Source organism: Typopeltis vanoorti, chromosome 1 (genome assembly GCF_054136105.1).
Source record: "Typopeltis vanoorti isolate ZY-2024b chromosome 1, IOZ_Tvanoo_1.0, whole genome shotgun sequence".
Taxonomy (NCBI): Eukaryota; Metazoa; Arthropoda; class Arachnida; order Uropygi; family Thelyphonidae; genus Typopeltis; species Typopeltis vanoorti.
The window spans coordinates 191,648,953-191,666,740 of NC_143549.1; the positions used below are offsets into that span (position 1 = coordinate 191,648,953).

Below are 17,788 nucleotides of genomic sequence, written 5' to 3' on the forward strand. Positions count from 1 at the left end.
ACCTCAGTCCTGAAGATATTTTCAGGTGCAAACTTTGTTTGCTCACACTTGGATAAACGATCAAACTAAATTTATTATAGTCTAAACAAGTGAAAAATAAACTTCCAACAATTACTGTTAGCAGATATTGACCAAAAGAACTGTCCAGTTTTCTTGTCTTTGATACTACGTTAATTTTCGCTTTTTTTCCTTTTCTCCTCTTCTTATATTCACTACCACTGATTAAGTGAAGTCGCTTTCTACCATCACTCATTTTTCAAAATTTAAATAGTAATTTAAAACACGCAGGAAGTATCGGAATGATATACACAATTTATAACTTTTTAAAAGCAAAACAAACAGCATTACCTCTACTCTGATGACAACATATAACAATGGCACTGAAAACTCTAAAAATAATTTCAGATTTAGCATGTCTTTACTGCCACAAAGGTATCAGGATACTGAACTAAAAAGTTGAAGGGAAGGCAACAATTAACAATTTTAAGTTGAATTCGAAATAATAAAGAAGGAAAAGTTGTCACAGTTAGTAAGAATAATACCGATCCAAAATTAATTAGCATCAAACTCTCCCGCCTGTGATCCCTGTTGCTTTTTTGTCAAGTTACCAACAACAATACTGTAGTTTTTCATGCACGTGTCTTGGTCTGTATAGTTATGCAGAATCTGATTACATGCCAATATGCTTGCAAAATAAACTTACAACGAGGAAAAGAAAAAGATTTCTCTACTTGTGAGTAGATGCCGCATATAAGGAACATGTTATAATTACAAAAATGAGAGCCTGGAAATTTCTGCCACCCCTCAAAATTTGCTGATTTCTGCCACTCCTTAAAATATTTGCATTCCAGATTTTTTAACAATTATGTTCACAGAAAGTATATTAATCTCTGGAGTTCTTTATTTCTGGCTATGATTATTTGATTATCTGCAGACAAAAGAATATTAAATGTAATTCGATGATCCAGTTTAGTGCTGGTTTTATACTTTTTTTTCCATGTCTTTACTGTTTCATCTATATAGATATTAAATAAGATCAGTGACATTGAGCATTCTCGATAGACTCCTTTGTTTATTAATTTCCATTGTGCAATTTTATCAGTGATTTGTACAGCTAACCTCACTTGACTGTGAGAGGTTATATATATTGCACATTGACAGCCATTTACTAGTCCAAGATTGTTTTCCTGGCAGGGGGGGGAGCATAGTAGTTGTGCTATAATTTTAAAAGAGGAATGTAGGTATTCGAATTTTTGGAAACACTGCTGTAGAACATTTTTACTACTGATATCTGTTCTTCTGATGACTTATGTCAGTGAGTTTTTTAGATCCTCCATATCTCAGTTGGCATAGATGAAGCCCTTTGCGTGGAAAGACCTGGGTTCGTTTCCTGTCCATGACATGAGGAACCTTTATCTGATCACTTTTGACTAAAGATGAGTTAGCCAGTCTCAAACCGAGCTAGAGGGTTTTTTCATCCAGAAACTCTGGTTTTTCATCCCTCAGAACAGGCAAACCAACTAGTGAACACACACACACACACGGATCTACAGTCATAAAATAGATGCTTAATCCCTCATTAAGAGGGGCTCAACCAGTCCTAAGTAACAGTCGAGGAACGGGCAGGAACCCACACAAATAAATAAAAAGTGATTTTTTTGCATTTTCCTTTCTATTATATAAGGACATGTGCCTACTTATGTGTAGGATATTAACCAAAAATAGGTATAATGGCATTTTCTACATCATTTTGCTTTTGAATGAGGTCATATCAGTCTGTGATTATTATTATTAAGAGTGACTGACCAGGGATTCATGAATGGAGGCCAGACACTACTCTCACCAGCTATCATACTTGCTTTTGAATTTATTCGTACGACATGCACATGAAATATCCAATGACAATCCATTCCATTCATCACCACTAAGGGAGAAAATCTAGCTTTCGTGCCCGTTTTTGATGGCATTCATTCTCAACTTCCGATGATTCCATGTCCTTTTCTCACTCTCCAAAAATGAAAAATTATATCTGCTGAAATCCCTTATGGCCGTTTCAGACGTTTGTAACTCTCAATCATGTCATCCCCCTCTTTCTCCTGTTTGCTAGTGTCTGCAGTGTACAAATTGTCAATCTGTCTTCATAATTACTATTCCATAATCCCAATATCATTTTTATCACTTTCCTTTGTACTCTCTCCATTATCAGAATCACCATGGAAACCAGATCAGACCTGCACACAATAGTCCAAGTGAAGTCTTATCAAGGCATAGTAAAGAGACAAGATAACTTCCTTATCTTTACATACCAAGATTTCTGTCATCCTTGCAACTATCCTTTGAGCTTTATTCGCAATCTGTTATATGACATGTTAACTTCAACTTCCTGTCTGCTAAAACTCCAAGATCCCTAGCCTGATCAGTGTGTTTTAGTATATTCCCACCAATACAATATGACCCTGGATTTTTAACAGGTTTGCTGCCAACTACGAGTATACTCAGAGTTGGTAAACCAGCCACACAAGCCAGCTATGAGTATACTTGTATGACGTTTACCGCCGGCAACGAGATTACCATACTGAATTTCTAGAAGATAATTTGCTCGGCGTACAGGAACAGACTATGCTGAAGTAGCATTGCTGCGAACGTGTTAATCTCACTGAAGTACATGGTATAGTAACATTGAACTGATAGTCAGTTTTACATGGCCACAGTTCCAGTCTGTTGTAGCATTCTGCAAATATTGCTTATCAGCTGGTTTCCTGATTACTTCACCTTCTTCATGAAGTACTTCCCAAGTGAGTACTCATTATCACTGTCATGAACTGGAGGCAGAATTGTCATATGTTTAACTGAAACACCTTGTTAAAAAACGTTTAATTTTCTTGACCAAAAAGCTCTGGAAAAACTTTTATTGGGATTATATTGATCAAATGTATATAATAAACAGCTAGGTTATACCAACTAGTTTCACCAACTAAGTCTGTTGGCATCTTCAGGGTACAGAATTGATGTAAGGCACTGATGTATGTTTAACTGAAACACCTTGTTAAAAAACGTTTAATTTTCTTGACCAAAAAGCTCTGGAAAAACTTTTATTGGGATTATATTGATCAAATGTATATAATAAACAGCTAGGTTATACCAACTAGTTTCACCAACTAAGTCTGTTGGCATCTTCAGGGTACAGAATTGATGTAAGGCACTGATGTATGTTTAACTGAAACACCTTGTTAAAAAACGTTTAATTTTCTTGACCAAAAAGCTCTGGAAAAACTTTTATTGGAATTATATTGATCAAGTGTATATAATAAACAGCTAGGTTATACCAACTCGTTTCACCAACTAAGTCTGTTGGCATCTTCAGGGTACATAACTGATGTAAGGCACTAAATGAAGTATATAGAAATATAGAAAAAACAATATATAAAAAAAATATAGAAATTATATACGAAATTCGCAACATTTCGTTGAGAAACTGAACAACATCTCTATCTCCAATACAGATTTACTCACCAGCCTGGATGTTACATCTCTATTCACTGACATTCCTGTGGAGGAAGTCATCAACATTTTAGGAAGTTTGCTCCCACAAGACATTACTTCTCTGTTCCGTCATTGTTTAACATCAAACTTTTTCTTATGGAATAAAACCATATATCAGCAATTGACTGGCCTTGCAATGGGTAGCCCCCTCTCTCCATCTTGTGCTGATCTCTGTATGGAGGCTTTTGAAAGTAAAATCTTAACTCAAACAGACCCTAAACCCACAGTATGGTGGAGATACGTGGACGATATCTTTATCGTTTGGAACCACACAAAAAAGGACCTGTTTGACTTTCTTAAGAAAATCAACTCTCTACACCACACAATTAAATTCACTCTAGATCTTGAAGAAGATAACCAATTATCATTTCTGGACACTTTAATTAAGAAGCTTCCGAATGGTGGTATCAATCTCTGAGTTTACCGCAAACCTACCAATACAGGACGTTATTTACATTTCACTTCCTGCCACCACATTTCTCAGAAATTTGTATTGTACACATGTTGAAGAACCGTGCCTCTCTCCTTACAACAGATCAACAAGACCTCCAGGAAGAACTATCCCTGATATCCACCAACCTTACCATGAATGGATTTCCCCGAAGAATCGTCCACAAGATACTTTTCTCTGAACCCGGACAAAGACAACAAGATGATGTACGTTATATTTCTACCATCGTCATTCCATACTTAGGGACAGTTTCCAATAAGATTGCTAGACTCCTTAGACCACATAAAATAAGAGTGGCCTTTAAACCCACAGAAACGATTAGCCAATTCTTAAGATCTCCAAAAGATAGCCATCCTTTCTCCAAATATGCTGGAGTTTATAACATACCATGCTCGTGCAGCTTGAATTACATCGGCCAAACTTCAAGGAGCCTTTAAATTAGGCAAAAAGAACACATAGGCGACGTCGATAATAACAGAGAAGAAAAATCGGAGTTAGCTTTTCATTTCTCAAGAACGAACCATACCATAGAGTGGGAAAGAAGCACAATTCCTTACATGGAAGAGGACTTCCGCTCCCGAATTTTTAAGGAAGCCACAATAGTTGCCCGCTGTATGCAAAACCTAAACAGGAACCAAGGACTAATCTTGCCCATGATCTGGAAGACCCTTATCAGATCCTTCAACTCGCCAAAACTGAATTATAGTGCCAACTATAGAACGTTCCTAAATAACAACAAGTGACATATCATCTACGCTCTATGAGTGTATTGTACGCGCTCTGTTGTTTGTTTAATATTTTGGAATCGGTTGATTTTAGTTTGTAACAGTTTTTTACTTTTTAGTGCCTTACATCAGTTATGTACCCTAAAGATGCCAACAGACTTAGTTGGTGAAACTAGTTGGTATAACCTAGCTGTTTATTATATACACTTGATCAATATAATCCCAATAAAAGTTTTTCCTGAAACACCTTCTGACACTAATAGAATCTCTCTTGGAGATGGGGTTCCCTCTGTCATATATTGCTAGAGAAAGCTATCTCATCAGTACCGCACAAGGCGTATTGTGACTGAACACTAGAATATTGGAAAGAAGTTGTCCGTTGAGTCACAGTGCACCTTGTTCTCTTCCGATGTAAGCAGAGAGTTTGCCAGGAGCCCAAAGAAACGGTGAACCCAGCTTGCCTTGTAAACCTAGCTGATAATTCTGGAGGTGGTGCCTTGATGTGGGGCATATTGTCTTGGTAGGGAATGACTCCTGTGATATTATTTGAAGGTTGGGTGTTCTCCAAGGAATATCTGAACATTGTTGCCAATGAAATCCATCCTACAGTGTTGACTTTTCTCCCATCTGGCTGTAGTCGTTTCACGGACAATAGCATTACTGTTCATCACGTTCAGCATTGTTCAGCAGTGGTTCAGCAAGCAAGTCAGCAATTCCACTATATTCCATGGCCATGAAAAATCTGGATATTGATCCCCATTGAGACTGATTGGGACATGTTCAGAAAATAGATTTCACCAAATTCCTCTTCCATCAAATCTGAAGCAGTTAAAGGACTCTGGTGAAAGCCTGGTATCTTGTTATATGTAGATGCAGTCCAATACCTTGTGGAATCTATGCCAAACCACTGGTGCTATATTTCAGGGTAAAGGAGGTATTAACCACTCAACCGGCAAAGACGTATATATATATACACCGCCAGGTTACCATAAATGCGAAGTACATATTAATATTGTAATACCAGTGATATTACATTGAAATATATGATGAAAAAGAAGTGTAGAGGAATGATGTATTTTATCCATATTGGCGTTGACATGGTTAAATAAGTGTTTAATTCTTTGGCCAGTATGGATATAAAGAATCCATGATAGCCAATGTAGTAATGTACTCTAGGCTTCCAACCTGTTCAGTTTAAGTCACATAAAAAATGTATATCAGGCTAATTCTTGTTATTGTTGCTAAATTGGAAAAACCATTTCTGCTGGTGACTTAAACCACAGGGCCCACTGAAGATTAACAGCCTTGCTAGTTAACTTGAACTATATTTTTCTTAGTCAAATATCATTTCATCAAATATAATTTTATCAACAAAATGATATTTTGATACATATCTTATTTCATATTTAACTAATTAAACAACAATATATTTCATAAAGAAACATATAAAGATAGTTAAATATCTTTACAGTAGACATCACTGGAATCCTGAGTCATTCTCTCTGGTCTAGGTAAGTTTATTCTTGTCTAACTAACTAGTTTAGCTGACTAGCTAAGTGGTGCATTGATACAAGCCTGATGAATGCCATGGCATTAATTAGTTGTATATTGTTAAATGTATTTAAATTTATGCAAGCAAACTTCTTCATAGTTACTGGAATTATTCAATTTAACCAGTTTAAGCCATACAAGCAAGAATTTTTTAAAGTGCATGTCATACTTGAACGTTTCTCCTTTTCTTTGTTTTTTGGTGATTTTTTAAATAATTTTGTTTTCCAAGATTCGGTGCATATGAAGTTTTTAGAAGGAAAATAAATAAATAAAACTGAGTGAAATATTACATTTTGATTGCTAATATGCTTATCAAACCACCACTCTTTCTTTAATAATGTAATAACATTGATATTACATTGAAATATATGATGGATACGAAGTGTAGCGGAATGATGTATTTTATCCATATTGATGGTGACATTAACTAACTGACATATTCCTGTGTTGAGTTTTAGCATTGGAAGAAATTAATCTTCATGTCATTGGATGGATCCCTCCATGTGAGATACCTACTTGTGGTGGAGTGCACCTTTCAGTGATCTTGCTGTCCTTTTTCATTCTTTCTATTTACTTTTCTTCTGTGTTCATCCTCTTATGTTGCCTGAGTGTTTTTTTACCATCCTGTTTATCAGACTGTCATAACTAGGATCTGGGACCCTCCTGCAATCTTTGTAGTATGGCATGACACATGGGCATCTGGAATGAAGGATCCTGTAGTCTTGCACTAGATGTTGAAAGTTTTCAAATGCTTAAACGATGAATTCCAAATCCATAAAACACACCCCAACTCAATCACGTTATGAAAGAAAGTGGTATTAAACCAAATATCAAAGTTGGAGATGTTAACCTTAGCTCTTTGCATTATGTGGACGATGTTATACTTATAAATAAATCTATTTGAAGTTTGCAAGATTCTCTGACTAAACTGAATAACTCTTATAATAGATATGCATGATGGTCAGCAACAACAAGACAAAGACGATAATAGGCAAACTCATTGAGAATATCAATTGCATTGTGAATGCAGAACCCAGTGGCGTAGCTGGGCAAGGAGGACACGGTCTGCCCTGGGCAGCACTTTGAACGTTTTTGAACTTTTGCAATTAATTCTAAAATAGACTCGAACTAATTTACAAATACTGTTATCTTCTTCTTCTCACATAGTCCTAAATGAACTGTTGGATCATTCATAGCTGGTAGGTGATACTCTTTGCTAGCCTCGTCCAGTCATCTTGGTCTCTTGTACTTGATGTCAGATGAGAAAGGGAGGAATCTGTTCATTTTTTGATGTTATCAGTCCATTTTAATCGAGGTTGGCCCCTAACCCTTGATCCTGGAACGATTCCTTCTAGGGTTTGCTTTTTAATGCCATTAGCCCTCTCCACATGTCCGAACTATTTCATCTGTCCTCTTCTGATGAGTGTCAGAATATTTTCCCCTTTTCTCTATTATTGAGTCAATCAGTTTTTGGACATTTTCATTGGTTTCGTGAGCGGTATAGGGAATTCTCAAAAGTCTTCTGTAAGTTTTCATTTCGAAAGTCAGGAGTCTCCTCTCATCTTCCTTCAATAATGGAAAGTGGAATATCAATTACAGTAACACTTCATAAAACACTTTGCTAAAGGAGGTATATCAAAATGAGATCTTGACTTTCCAAATGAGGACATATATGCAAGATAAAGGAGTGACAGGTATGAGGTACATTTTGGGACACAGATGGTCACTTGATTCCATCAGGAACTTACTGTCAATATACCGATACCTCTAGCGATATAAAAGTAGATTATCTCAGCTGTCCTGTGAGTTGCACATTCTTAATCCCCCGAGATTCTTTAACTGTGAGAAATCTGCACATGCCCAGACTGCCTGTTGTGGTTCTACTACCTTTGCTCAGTGTGCTTGTAAAAATATGATAAAAGATGATGTCCCATCAAGAAAGGGAAATGTCAACTATCAGGAAGATCAACCAGCCTATTTCTGAGGTCATTTGTGAAGGGGGTGTCAATGAAATATGAAGAGTTAAAAACAGTAAAAAATATTAGGATGCAAAAAGTAAATTACACTATCACCACCACACACCTCTCCTCAATGCTCTTGTGCTGTGAAGATGGCATTTAAGAAAGCATCAAAAATTATCCCAAATGCGTATGTCTATTCCAGCATCTGATAATTTCACCATATCTGAACTATGATTACGAGTGCTTCTCTGTGGAGTGCCTTGGTCACACGATCTATGGTCGAAATCTTGAAACAACTCCAAAAATATGACCTTTCCATGAGAATCCACTTCCAAAGAAAATTATCACAAGAGTATCACTGAAAGATAATCACCAGACAAAAACATGAAAGAATGGATACTTCTCTATCCACATAAAATGAACTAAATTCAACAAATGTTCTTAACATATCAGATAATGTATTGAAATTTTTTCTAGTGTAAGACAATGACTATACATGCTTCCCAAAATTGGTTGCTTAAGCTCCCTAACTTCATGGAAACTGGAATTGACAAATATATGTAGCCAAACCAAGTTGAAAATTTTTACAGTTGAACTGTCTTGGATGTCTCCAAAATATCAATGATATTTAAGTTCTGTTGCAGAAACACAAGCCAATTCTATTTTCTGTAAGAAACATATTTAAACCCCTGAGGACTATAAAGAATTTCATTTGTTAGTTGTAAGGACATATCCGTAGATGTTCTTGCTCATCCTTTTGTAGTTTTCAGTGTAGCAGGCAGTGTAGCATGAGTACCAAAAGGAGTAGTTATCCTTTTGGTACTCGTACTCCTTTCCAACATGCCCATATTCACACTATTCTGAAAACAGTACAAATTTGTTATCTGTGGTATTTCTGATTATAGTATATTTACCACTGAGTTGTGAACTAAATGAGATTAAACTTGTTAATATTATATTGCAGCTACCTCATGCCACACTTGTGAATAACTTTAATGAACACAACATGCTGGGATAGTGCCAACATGAATAGACAAGTTCATATCATTGAGTGAATGCTTGATCACGACCTCCCTCTTGATGATACTGGATACATTCTTCCAATTGCTGCTTGCCTGCATTCTACAATAGATTATACAGTGTGTTAGCTTACTATTTTTTCAATTACTCATGTAGAACATTGAAGTGAACATCTGTGGAAGCATACTTTTCCTGTTATTTGCACTGTCTTCTCATGGTATATATTCTCCTACAGGGATGCCCATTTGGGAAATGGACAAGACTGACTGGAGTACGTTTTCTCATCTTGCAATACTTAATGCAGAAGTAGTCAGACACTTTTCAATGAAGCAGTGATATATAAGCAGATTGTGGTGTCCCGGCAACAATAGCCACCACTCCAAAAACATTATTTCCATTTACACGCTATTATCCAGAGTCTTTGTGGAGCCCAGAGTGTTGAGCAGCCAAGGAAAGATCAAATCTGGATAAAGAAAGTTAGATATAAAATGGACTTTTGTCTACCTTGGAACATGATTTTTGTAGTCTTGCTGATTCCAAAACTATTGCAGCTTTGTAAGACATTGCTAGTTAGAAACAGCATTATATCCTCTTAAATTTTAATATAAAAAAGCAACAATAAAAACAGTGGCTAAACTTCCATCAATGAGTTAGAGTTGTTCTGTCATTCACTTTTTAAAGAGCAACTAAAAAGCTCTTGCTGTCATCCCACTAGTGTAGGTCCTGATGACATCCTTTACGAGATGATAAAACATTTTCGTCATGTTCTATGAATCTTCTATTACTGTACAATGGAATACTTAGAAGAAGAGCTTTCTGCTTTTTTAGGATAAGTTAATTTTCATTGTCACCTCAAAACCATGAAATATCCAATGCAAACAAATAATTATCAATTTATCACTCTGACTTGCTTTCTTTGTGAGATATTTGACTAATTGGTTAATACTGGACCCCTCTGGTATTTAGAAAGCAATGATGTTATCTTCAGCCCAGAATGTGGGCTGAAAATAACATCATATTGACCATTTGGTCTGTTTAGAAAATGTGTTAGAGACTCATTCCTGAAATAAGAATATTTGGTTACATTATTCTTTGACATGGTAAAATCATTCAACACATCCTGGATATATATGGTATTAGAAGACCTCTGTATCCTAGGTTTTAGACAGTATATTCTTCTAGTTTCTGTCTTGCTTAGTTTGCCAAGTCCAAATAGGAAGCACATTATCTTGGGCACATCAAGAAGACAGTGTTCCCCAAGGATGTCTTGAGTGTAATATTGCTTGCTCTCAAAGCTAATTCAATCACCAAATAGCTTCCTACTGCTACAGGCAATACTCTGTATGTTGATGACTTCACAAATTACTCTTTCTCTTGTAATAGGGTAATTGAAAGGTTACTTCAGTCATCAGTTGATCTTGTTTCTCTTCATGGGCTCAGATTTTCAGCAGAAAAATGTTTGTGCACACTTTTGCTGAAATCACACTAATCATCCAGATCCTGAGTTAGGAATTGGACAAAAAGTATTATTCCAGTAGTAACAGAAGCCAAGTTCTTAGGAATCATCTTTGACAAAAATCCAAATTCCTTGCACACATTTCTCAACTTAGGGTAAAGTGAAAGAGTTAATTCAATCTCCTCTGCACTCAATCCTCTACAGAGTATAGATTAATCTTCATTGTTTCATTTTTATCATGCATTCATACATTCAAAACAGCGCTTTTGGTCTCGAGCATACAGTTTTTCAGTGTAGCAAGCAGTGTAGCATGCTGGGGTTGGATCCTATTTATCTTAAGGGAATGCTGATAGTTACTGGTGTATTTTGCACATCTCCCATTCAAAGTTTTTATGTTAAGGAGAACGAACCTGCTGTCTGACAGAAACAATGAGTCCCTTCCAGGGCATCCTACATGGGCTGATCTTTTCACTGCTTTGGGAAGCTGTATCACACATATCAAACTGCTGTATGTCCCTTGAGAATGTATGCTAAATAGATTATGCAAAAGCTATTGGTATGAATGTTAACAACATTACCTGCACTGAACATAACATCATTACTCCATATCAGGTTTGCACTCTGTCATGCAACAACTTTTGCTACTATCTAAGGAAGTTTCATCCCCCCCATCTATGTACATGCATGCCATTATTTAATGCACACAAAGCACAAAACATTCTTGATTACCTTTCCATCAATATTAATGATTTAAGTTCTGAGATCTCTCCTGCATACAATCCACATCAAGTGCTTTGTGAGGTTCTTCAACTTCTATACAGATTAAATGTCCTTAATTTTGATATTCAATATTAATAGTTAATTGAGTACTAGAGAAGTGAAACTTTCACCCTCCTAAAAGAGATACCTTGCATTTGAAACGTGCTATAGCTGATTGTTAGAGATGTCATACTGATCACATCAGAAATTTGTTAGAAGTCAGACAAAGAATGAACTCTCTTGCTGGTCCAAGGGATAACATCATAACTGAGATTCAAAGAAAATTTATTTTTATTTATTTATTCTTATGGCAAAAGGAATACAGAACAGCTACAGGTCGATATCCAGTCTGGAAAGCCAATCCAAGGCCTCATCCGTTACCTTATGGATGTCCTGTAGGCCACCACCGTGAAATTGGCGCCTTGGCCAGTCGTTCACAATATGAGTAATCGTCTGAACCACGGGACAACAATCACAATAAGGGTAGTCCAAGAGTCTCCATTTATGTAGTAGGTAGCAACATTTGCCCTGGCTAGTTCTGATCCTTTTTGATAATGACCCAATCTTCCTAGGAAGAGCAAAACCAGGCTGCAGAGCACAGGAATTTCTACCAGGAACCCGATTGTTGGAAGATTGTTGGACCAGTATTCTCTACATCCTTTCTTTTAGTGTTACATGGTCATCAGCATTCATTTTTGAAATTATGGATTCTACAACCGTGTTAGAATAATTCTTTATTATCCTGACGTTTCGATCTTCATATCAATATCATCTGGAGCATACATAAATGTTCAAGATCAAATCATTCATTCTCTATCTTACATTTCAAACTGTAAGATAGAGAATGAATGATTTGATCATATGCTACTCACTGTCATGACCTCTAGTGAAGAAAAAAATTACATCAAGCTAATTTCATTTTTGATTACATGAATAAATAATCTTGCTTGCAGGTGATTTTCCATCAAGTAACAGTGATGTCCTATTTCCATTATTAATTATTATTTTTGATTAAAAATAAATAAAAAATGAATAAATTAAAAAAAAAATTATTTATAAATTACATGAATAAACTTTCTTATAGTTTTTTTTAACAGTGATGTCCTATTTTTCAGTATGAAGGTTGTTATTATGGATTTAGGATCCTGTATTTTCTAGAGTCCTGTTTATAGTGGTTCTTAGAGGAAGGATTTGTGGGACGAATATATGCCTTCCATATGTATGGGATTTTTAGACCATCATTATTGTTTAGTTTGGGGTGGTTGATAATGATCTCACAAGCTTCCCTAAATTTGTGTTCATACCATGTTTTCGTGTGATGTAGACTACAAAACAGACCAAAACATGGTATGAACGCAAATTTAAGGAAGCTTGTGAGATCATTATCAACCAGCCCCAATCTAAACAATAATGATGGTCTAAAAATCCCATGTATATGGAAGGCATATATTCGTCCCACAAATCCTCCCTCTCAGAGAACTATAAACAGGACTCTAGAAAATCCAGGATCCTAAATCCACAATAACAACTTGAATACTGAAAAATAGGACATCACTGTTAAGGAGAAAAAAAATCTATAAGAAAGTTTCTTCATTTTGTAATTTATAAATAATTTTTTTTAATTAAGTAATTTATTTTTAATTTTTTAAATCAAAAATAATTGTAATGGAAATAGGACATAACTGTTACTGGTAGGAAAACCATCTGTAAGCAAGAATATTTATTCACGTAATCAAAAATTAAATTAGCTTGATGTGATTTTTTTTTTCACTTGAGGTCATGCCAGTGAGTAGCATGTGATCAAATCATTGTTTCTCTAGCATATGGTTTGAAATGTAATGCAGCTTGTCTTGTATATTTATGTATGCTCCAGATGATCTTGATATGAAAATTGAAATATCGGGATAATAAAAAGAGTTATTCTAACACAGTTCTAGAATCCGTAATATCAAAAATGAGTATTCTCTCCACATGTGAGGTGTTGATGGCAGGGCAGCTGAAGAGAGTTCGTCCATGGACCAGAAATTCTTTCTAGATTTTAGGCAAAGACTAGGTGGATTTATGAGAATCTGGTGCAGGGCAGGACAGGACTGGGTTTCTTTATTAAATTCATTAATAGAGGTTTGTCTTCTCCTTATGTTTGGTGGAGCAGTGTTTGATAGGACAGGCAGCTGAGAGAGAGGGATTGCTTCTCACTGTCCCACTAACTGTGCTCATGGTAGATTTTTAGCTGGGTGTCTATAATGTTAGTAGGTGCGCTTCTTTCCCAGACTGAGGCACAATATTCTATTGCCGAGAATGTGAGAATAGTTCAGATGACCATAGGACTTCTGCACCACAACCCCAGGTTCCAGCAAGCCTTGAGATGATATTGTTTCTTGTTTTAATTTTGTTGGACAGGTTGGTGATATGCCTTTTATAGGTTAGGCTTCTGTCCAGGCTCACTCCAAGTTGGGTGAGGCTTGTGTTCTACCATTTTTCCACAGGAAGAAAGGTTGAGGTGTCGATTCGCCTCTACATTGTTCAGGTGAAATACTGTGGACACAGTTTTTGTTGGATTTGGCTTCAAGTACCACTGCTTGAAGTACTCTTCTAGGATGTTTAGGTCTGTGTTCAAGGTTGATTCCAGGTTGGCAAAGGAGGTAGATTGCTGTAGGATTGCTAGGTCATCAGCATACAAATACTTGCTTGAGCTGGTACTGTACGCCCACAGATGTAAGGCCGTTCAACACTTCTGCACTTTCAGAAGGAGAATCCATTTGAATAATAGGGTAATCAATCCATCTTGTTGGATGAGTTGTTTATTATTACACGCCAGAAATTTAACTTTTCTTTTATGAACATTTTAGTTTTCTTAAGTAGTAACTCTTTTGCTTGTATAAAATTTTGTTGGAAAATTTTACATATAAAGCACAGGATTTCGCATGTTGGTGACCAGTTCATATATCGTTTATTTCTTTCTCCCCTTCAGCATGGATTGACTATTGTTGGTAATCTGCCAGCCCAGGTTCTATGATCTGTGGGCATAAAATATGTGGTAAGTCATGCATGTAGATGTTAAAGAGTGAAGGAGATAACACAGAGCCCGTGGGCAGTATAGATTTAGGCATTAAGGGGCCTGAGGCGTTTGCGATTTTCTGGGCCCTTTAAATTATTAAGTTACAAACAATTCATTTTAATTTTTTTAAACATATTTTATGTATAACTGCACAATGCATACACATACATAACAATAATTACTTCAGAACAAAAATTATAAAATATTTTGTATACATATAAATATGAAAATAGGTTAACTTTAATTGTATATTACATATTATAGCAACAATTCGATAATATTATAATCACATTCAGGTACAGTCTGTATTTTGTACATAAGTACTTTATGAAATTATACTTGCACTTTTCTACTTTTTGCAGCAGCAAATCTGTGAATTAATAAATCAAATTCTGATTCTTGTAATACAGAATTTTCAATAAACGTCAGTGACAAATTTGTTAGTCGATCTTGCCGCAATGAATTTCTTAAATAATTCTTGACACACTTAAGGACTGAAGATCTTTCTGTAGAAGCATTACATATAGGCATTGTTTAAAAAAATTTTAGTATTGTTTCAACATTTGAAAAAGTTGATTGCAATCCATTAAACATTGTTTTGTACATTTGAAATGGATGTGATTTTTTCTTCTTTTATGTATTTTAAAAAATGATGTACTTCATAAGAATGACATTGAAATAGATAATTTCAATGTCATTCTTATATATATATTTCCCAATTTAGAAATGTAATCGTTTATGTCGTCTTTACTCATATCGTGATCAAAAAATAATTGAAAATGACTTAACACATTAGAATACATATTAATTTTGGTGGAAATTTCAGTACTCAATCTATCACAAATCATATGAGTTTCTACGATGAACAATTTGCGACCTGTTAGAATTGTCTAGTTCGTTATTTGATGCTGTATTTAATTCATCAAAATGCATTTTTTGTTTCTTTATCCAGTTTATTTCATAATTTGTTTCATCAGTTAATAGATTTGCTTGATGTTCTGTGGTTTCAAAATTATTTCGTACATCCATTATAAAATTATGCAAAGATGTTAAAAGTTTTACATGTTGGAACAAATGTGTGTGAACTTTTTGAAGCGAAAGACCTGTGTTATTTATTCTTTGCAATAATCTATCCCATAATATTAACACTGCAATTTCGTATTTATCGAAATATTTTGACAATGTTTTTTGGCTCGCAATCTATTATCTGGTTTTTCAAGTTCGTTTTCGCCTATTTTAATAAGAATAGTTTTAATATGTTTATAATTTAATCACAAAGCAGATATGGCATCAGCTCTTGATGACGATCTCTTGTGCTGCTGATTCTTTTATTAAATTTGGAATTTGTATCAGCAGAACTGCCTGTAAGTAAATTCCATTGTTGTGTAGATTTAGAAAAAAAATTATATACGTTCTGTACGAAATCAAAATAATCAACGGCCTTTGAACAAGCTTCTGCAGCAGTTTCCAATAATGTTAAGTGTGTGAGTAGAACATGGAATGAAAATGGCTGATTCATTCAACATCTTGCTTGTAGACCATTATATTTGCCAGCCATATTTGCCACATTGTCGTATGTTTGGCCACAATTTTTTATATCTAAAGATAGTGCATTTAAATTGGTAAAAACTAGTTCCTCTGAATTTTTTGTGTAATGGTTATTTAATTGCAGAAAACCAAAAATCAGTTCCAGTACATCTCCTTTACTATTTACATATCTCAGTATAAAAGTTAACTTGTCTATATAGGCTCACATCGTGAGTATATAGGCTACATAGGCTCACATCACATCGGGTGTGGAATCGACGATCAATGAATAATACAGAGCTTCTCTAACTTCCATAATTAATTCCTGCTTCCGATATTATCATATCTTGTTAAATGATTTTTAATAAACTCATCAAACTGATAAATATTCTATACAAGTTATAAAATTTCCTCTTTTGTTAATACCACCAACACTTTTATCTTCTCTGTGCCCCCGAATTCCTAAACCCAAAATTGCTAACAACTTTATTGTGGCTACAATTCTTTTTTAATAAATTTATTATTTATTAAAACATCTTGCCATTATTTTTGTTCAATATTAATCTGATTAATCAAATGAGGTTCTATATGTCCAGTTATCGACAGTCTTTTTTTTTAAAATCGACATTGAGGAAATATGTTCTTTAAGTTTAAGATTTTTCCAATCATTGTATCCAGTACTAAATTTAGTAATAGAACGTGTAAAAGTTTGCAAACATAGCAGTAAATCATTTTGCTATTTTCTGAAAAAATAAGCCATTCTTGATATTCTTTTGTGCCATTTGATTTCTCACAGTAAAAATGAACACTTGAAATATTTCTGTAGTACGTCTGATTTCTGTCATTATATTCAACTTTTAAAGATGTTGTCTCCGATATTGCATGGTTTATTATATATAAAGTAATTTACCATTTTCTCCGATATTTTGCACTGCCATAAAGTGATATCTTTTGGAAAATTATAGGAGTCTGGTTGTTTATGTTGATCTGCATCAGCACCTCATTCATTTTCTTCGGTATTTTCCTCTGTGTTGCACATTTCGTTGAAGTCTAGCATTGTCGGTTGTTTCGTCATATTTAGCACCATCATCCTTCACAGAATATTCTTCATTTCATTCAGCGTTTTCTCTTATATTATCATTTTTAGACTATCTTCTTTTTTGTCTCGTTCACATGTTGGTTGACAATCTTCGTTGCTCTGAAATTTTGATGAAGATGAAGTAAGACGATCTGCAAAGGTTCAAAGTGCCCTGGGCGGCACTTTGAACATTTTGAACTTTTGCAGTTAATTCTAAAATAGACTCAAACTCATTTCCAAATACTCTGATATTACTGCGAATTTTCCTCACAATTGCTGCTTACATCCATTTTATTTAGAAAAACTCCTCTCACAATGAGTTTTCTAAATAAAACTGATTAAGAATTACATACATTAGTATGAAACTACATGAAAAATTTACATCATAGTAATGATGTAATTCTTTTATGTATTACTATCATATCCTGTACACCCCTTGAATGTACATGGCAGGAATTTGATGATGATAAAATATGAATTAATGATGCCAAGTAATCATATTCTTGGTTGAATATTTAATCCAGCTATAAGCAAACACACTTTGCATGTGACGTATCATCAAGACTGGGCTACTTGTATATAGAGACTAATGAATTCACATTAGCCTCTGTACCCCCTTTTGGATGTGTGTATAGTGGGTAGTGGCTCTCATAATGCAT

The 17,788-nt window shown here is 34.9% G+C and overlaps 1 protein-coding gene across 2 annotated transcripts in view; it reads left to right on the plus strand.

Moving 5' to 3' along the window:
* The window catches only part of LOC150110724 (uncharacterized), a 239,215-nt gene that overhangs the window by 162,526 nt on the left and 58,901 nt on the right, over positions 1 to 17,788 (plus strand). For both annotated transcript variants that reach the window (XM_090396009.1, XM_090396002.1), the window contains exon 3: positions 6,191 to 6,230. The gene's annotated coding sequence lies outside the window, so the exon portion shown is untranslated. The remainder of the gene's footprint in view (positions 1 to 6,190; positions 6,231 to 17,788) is intronic.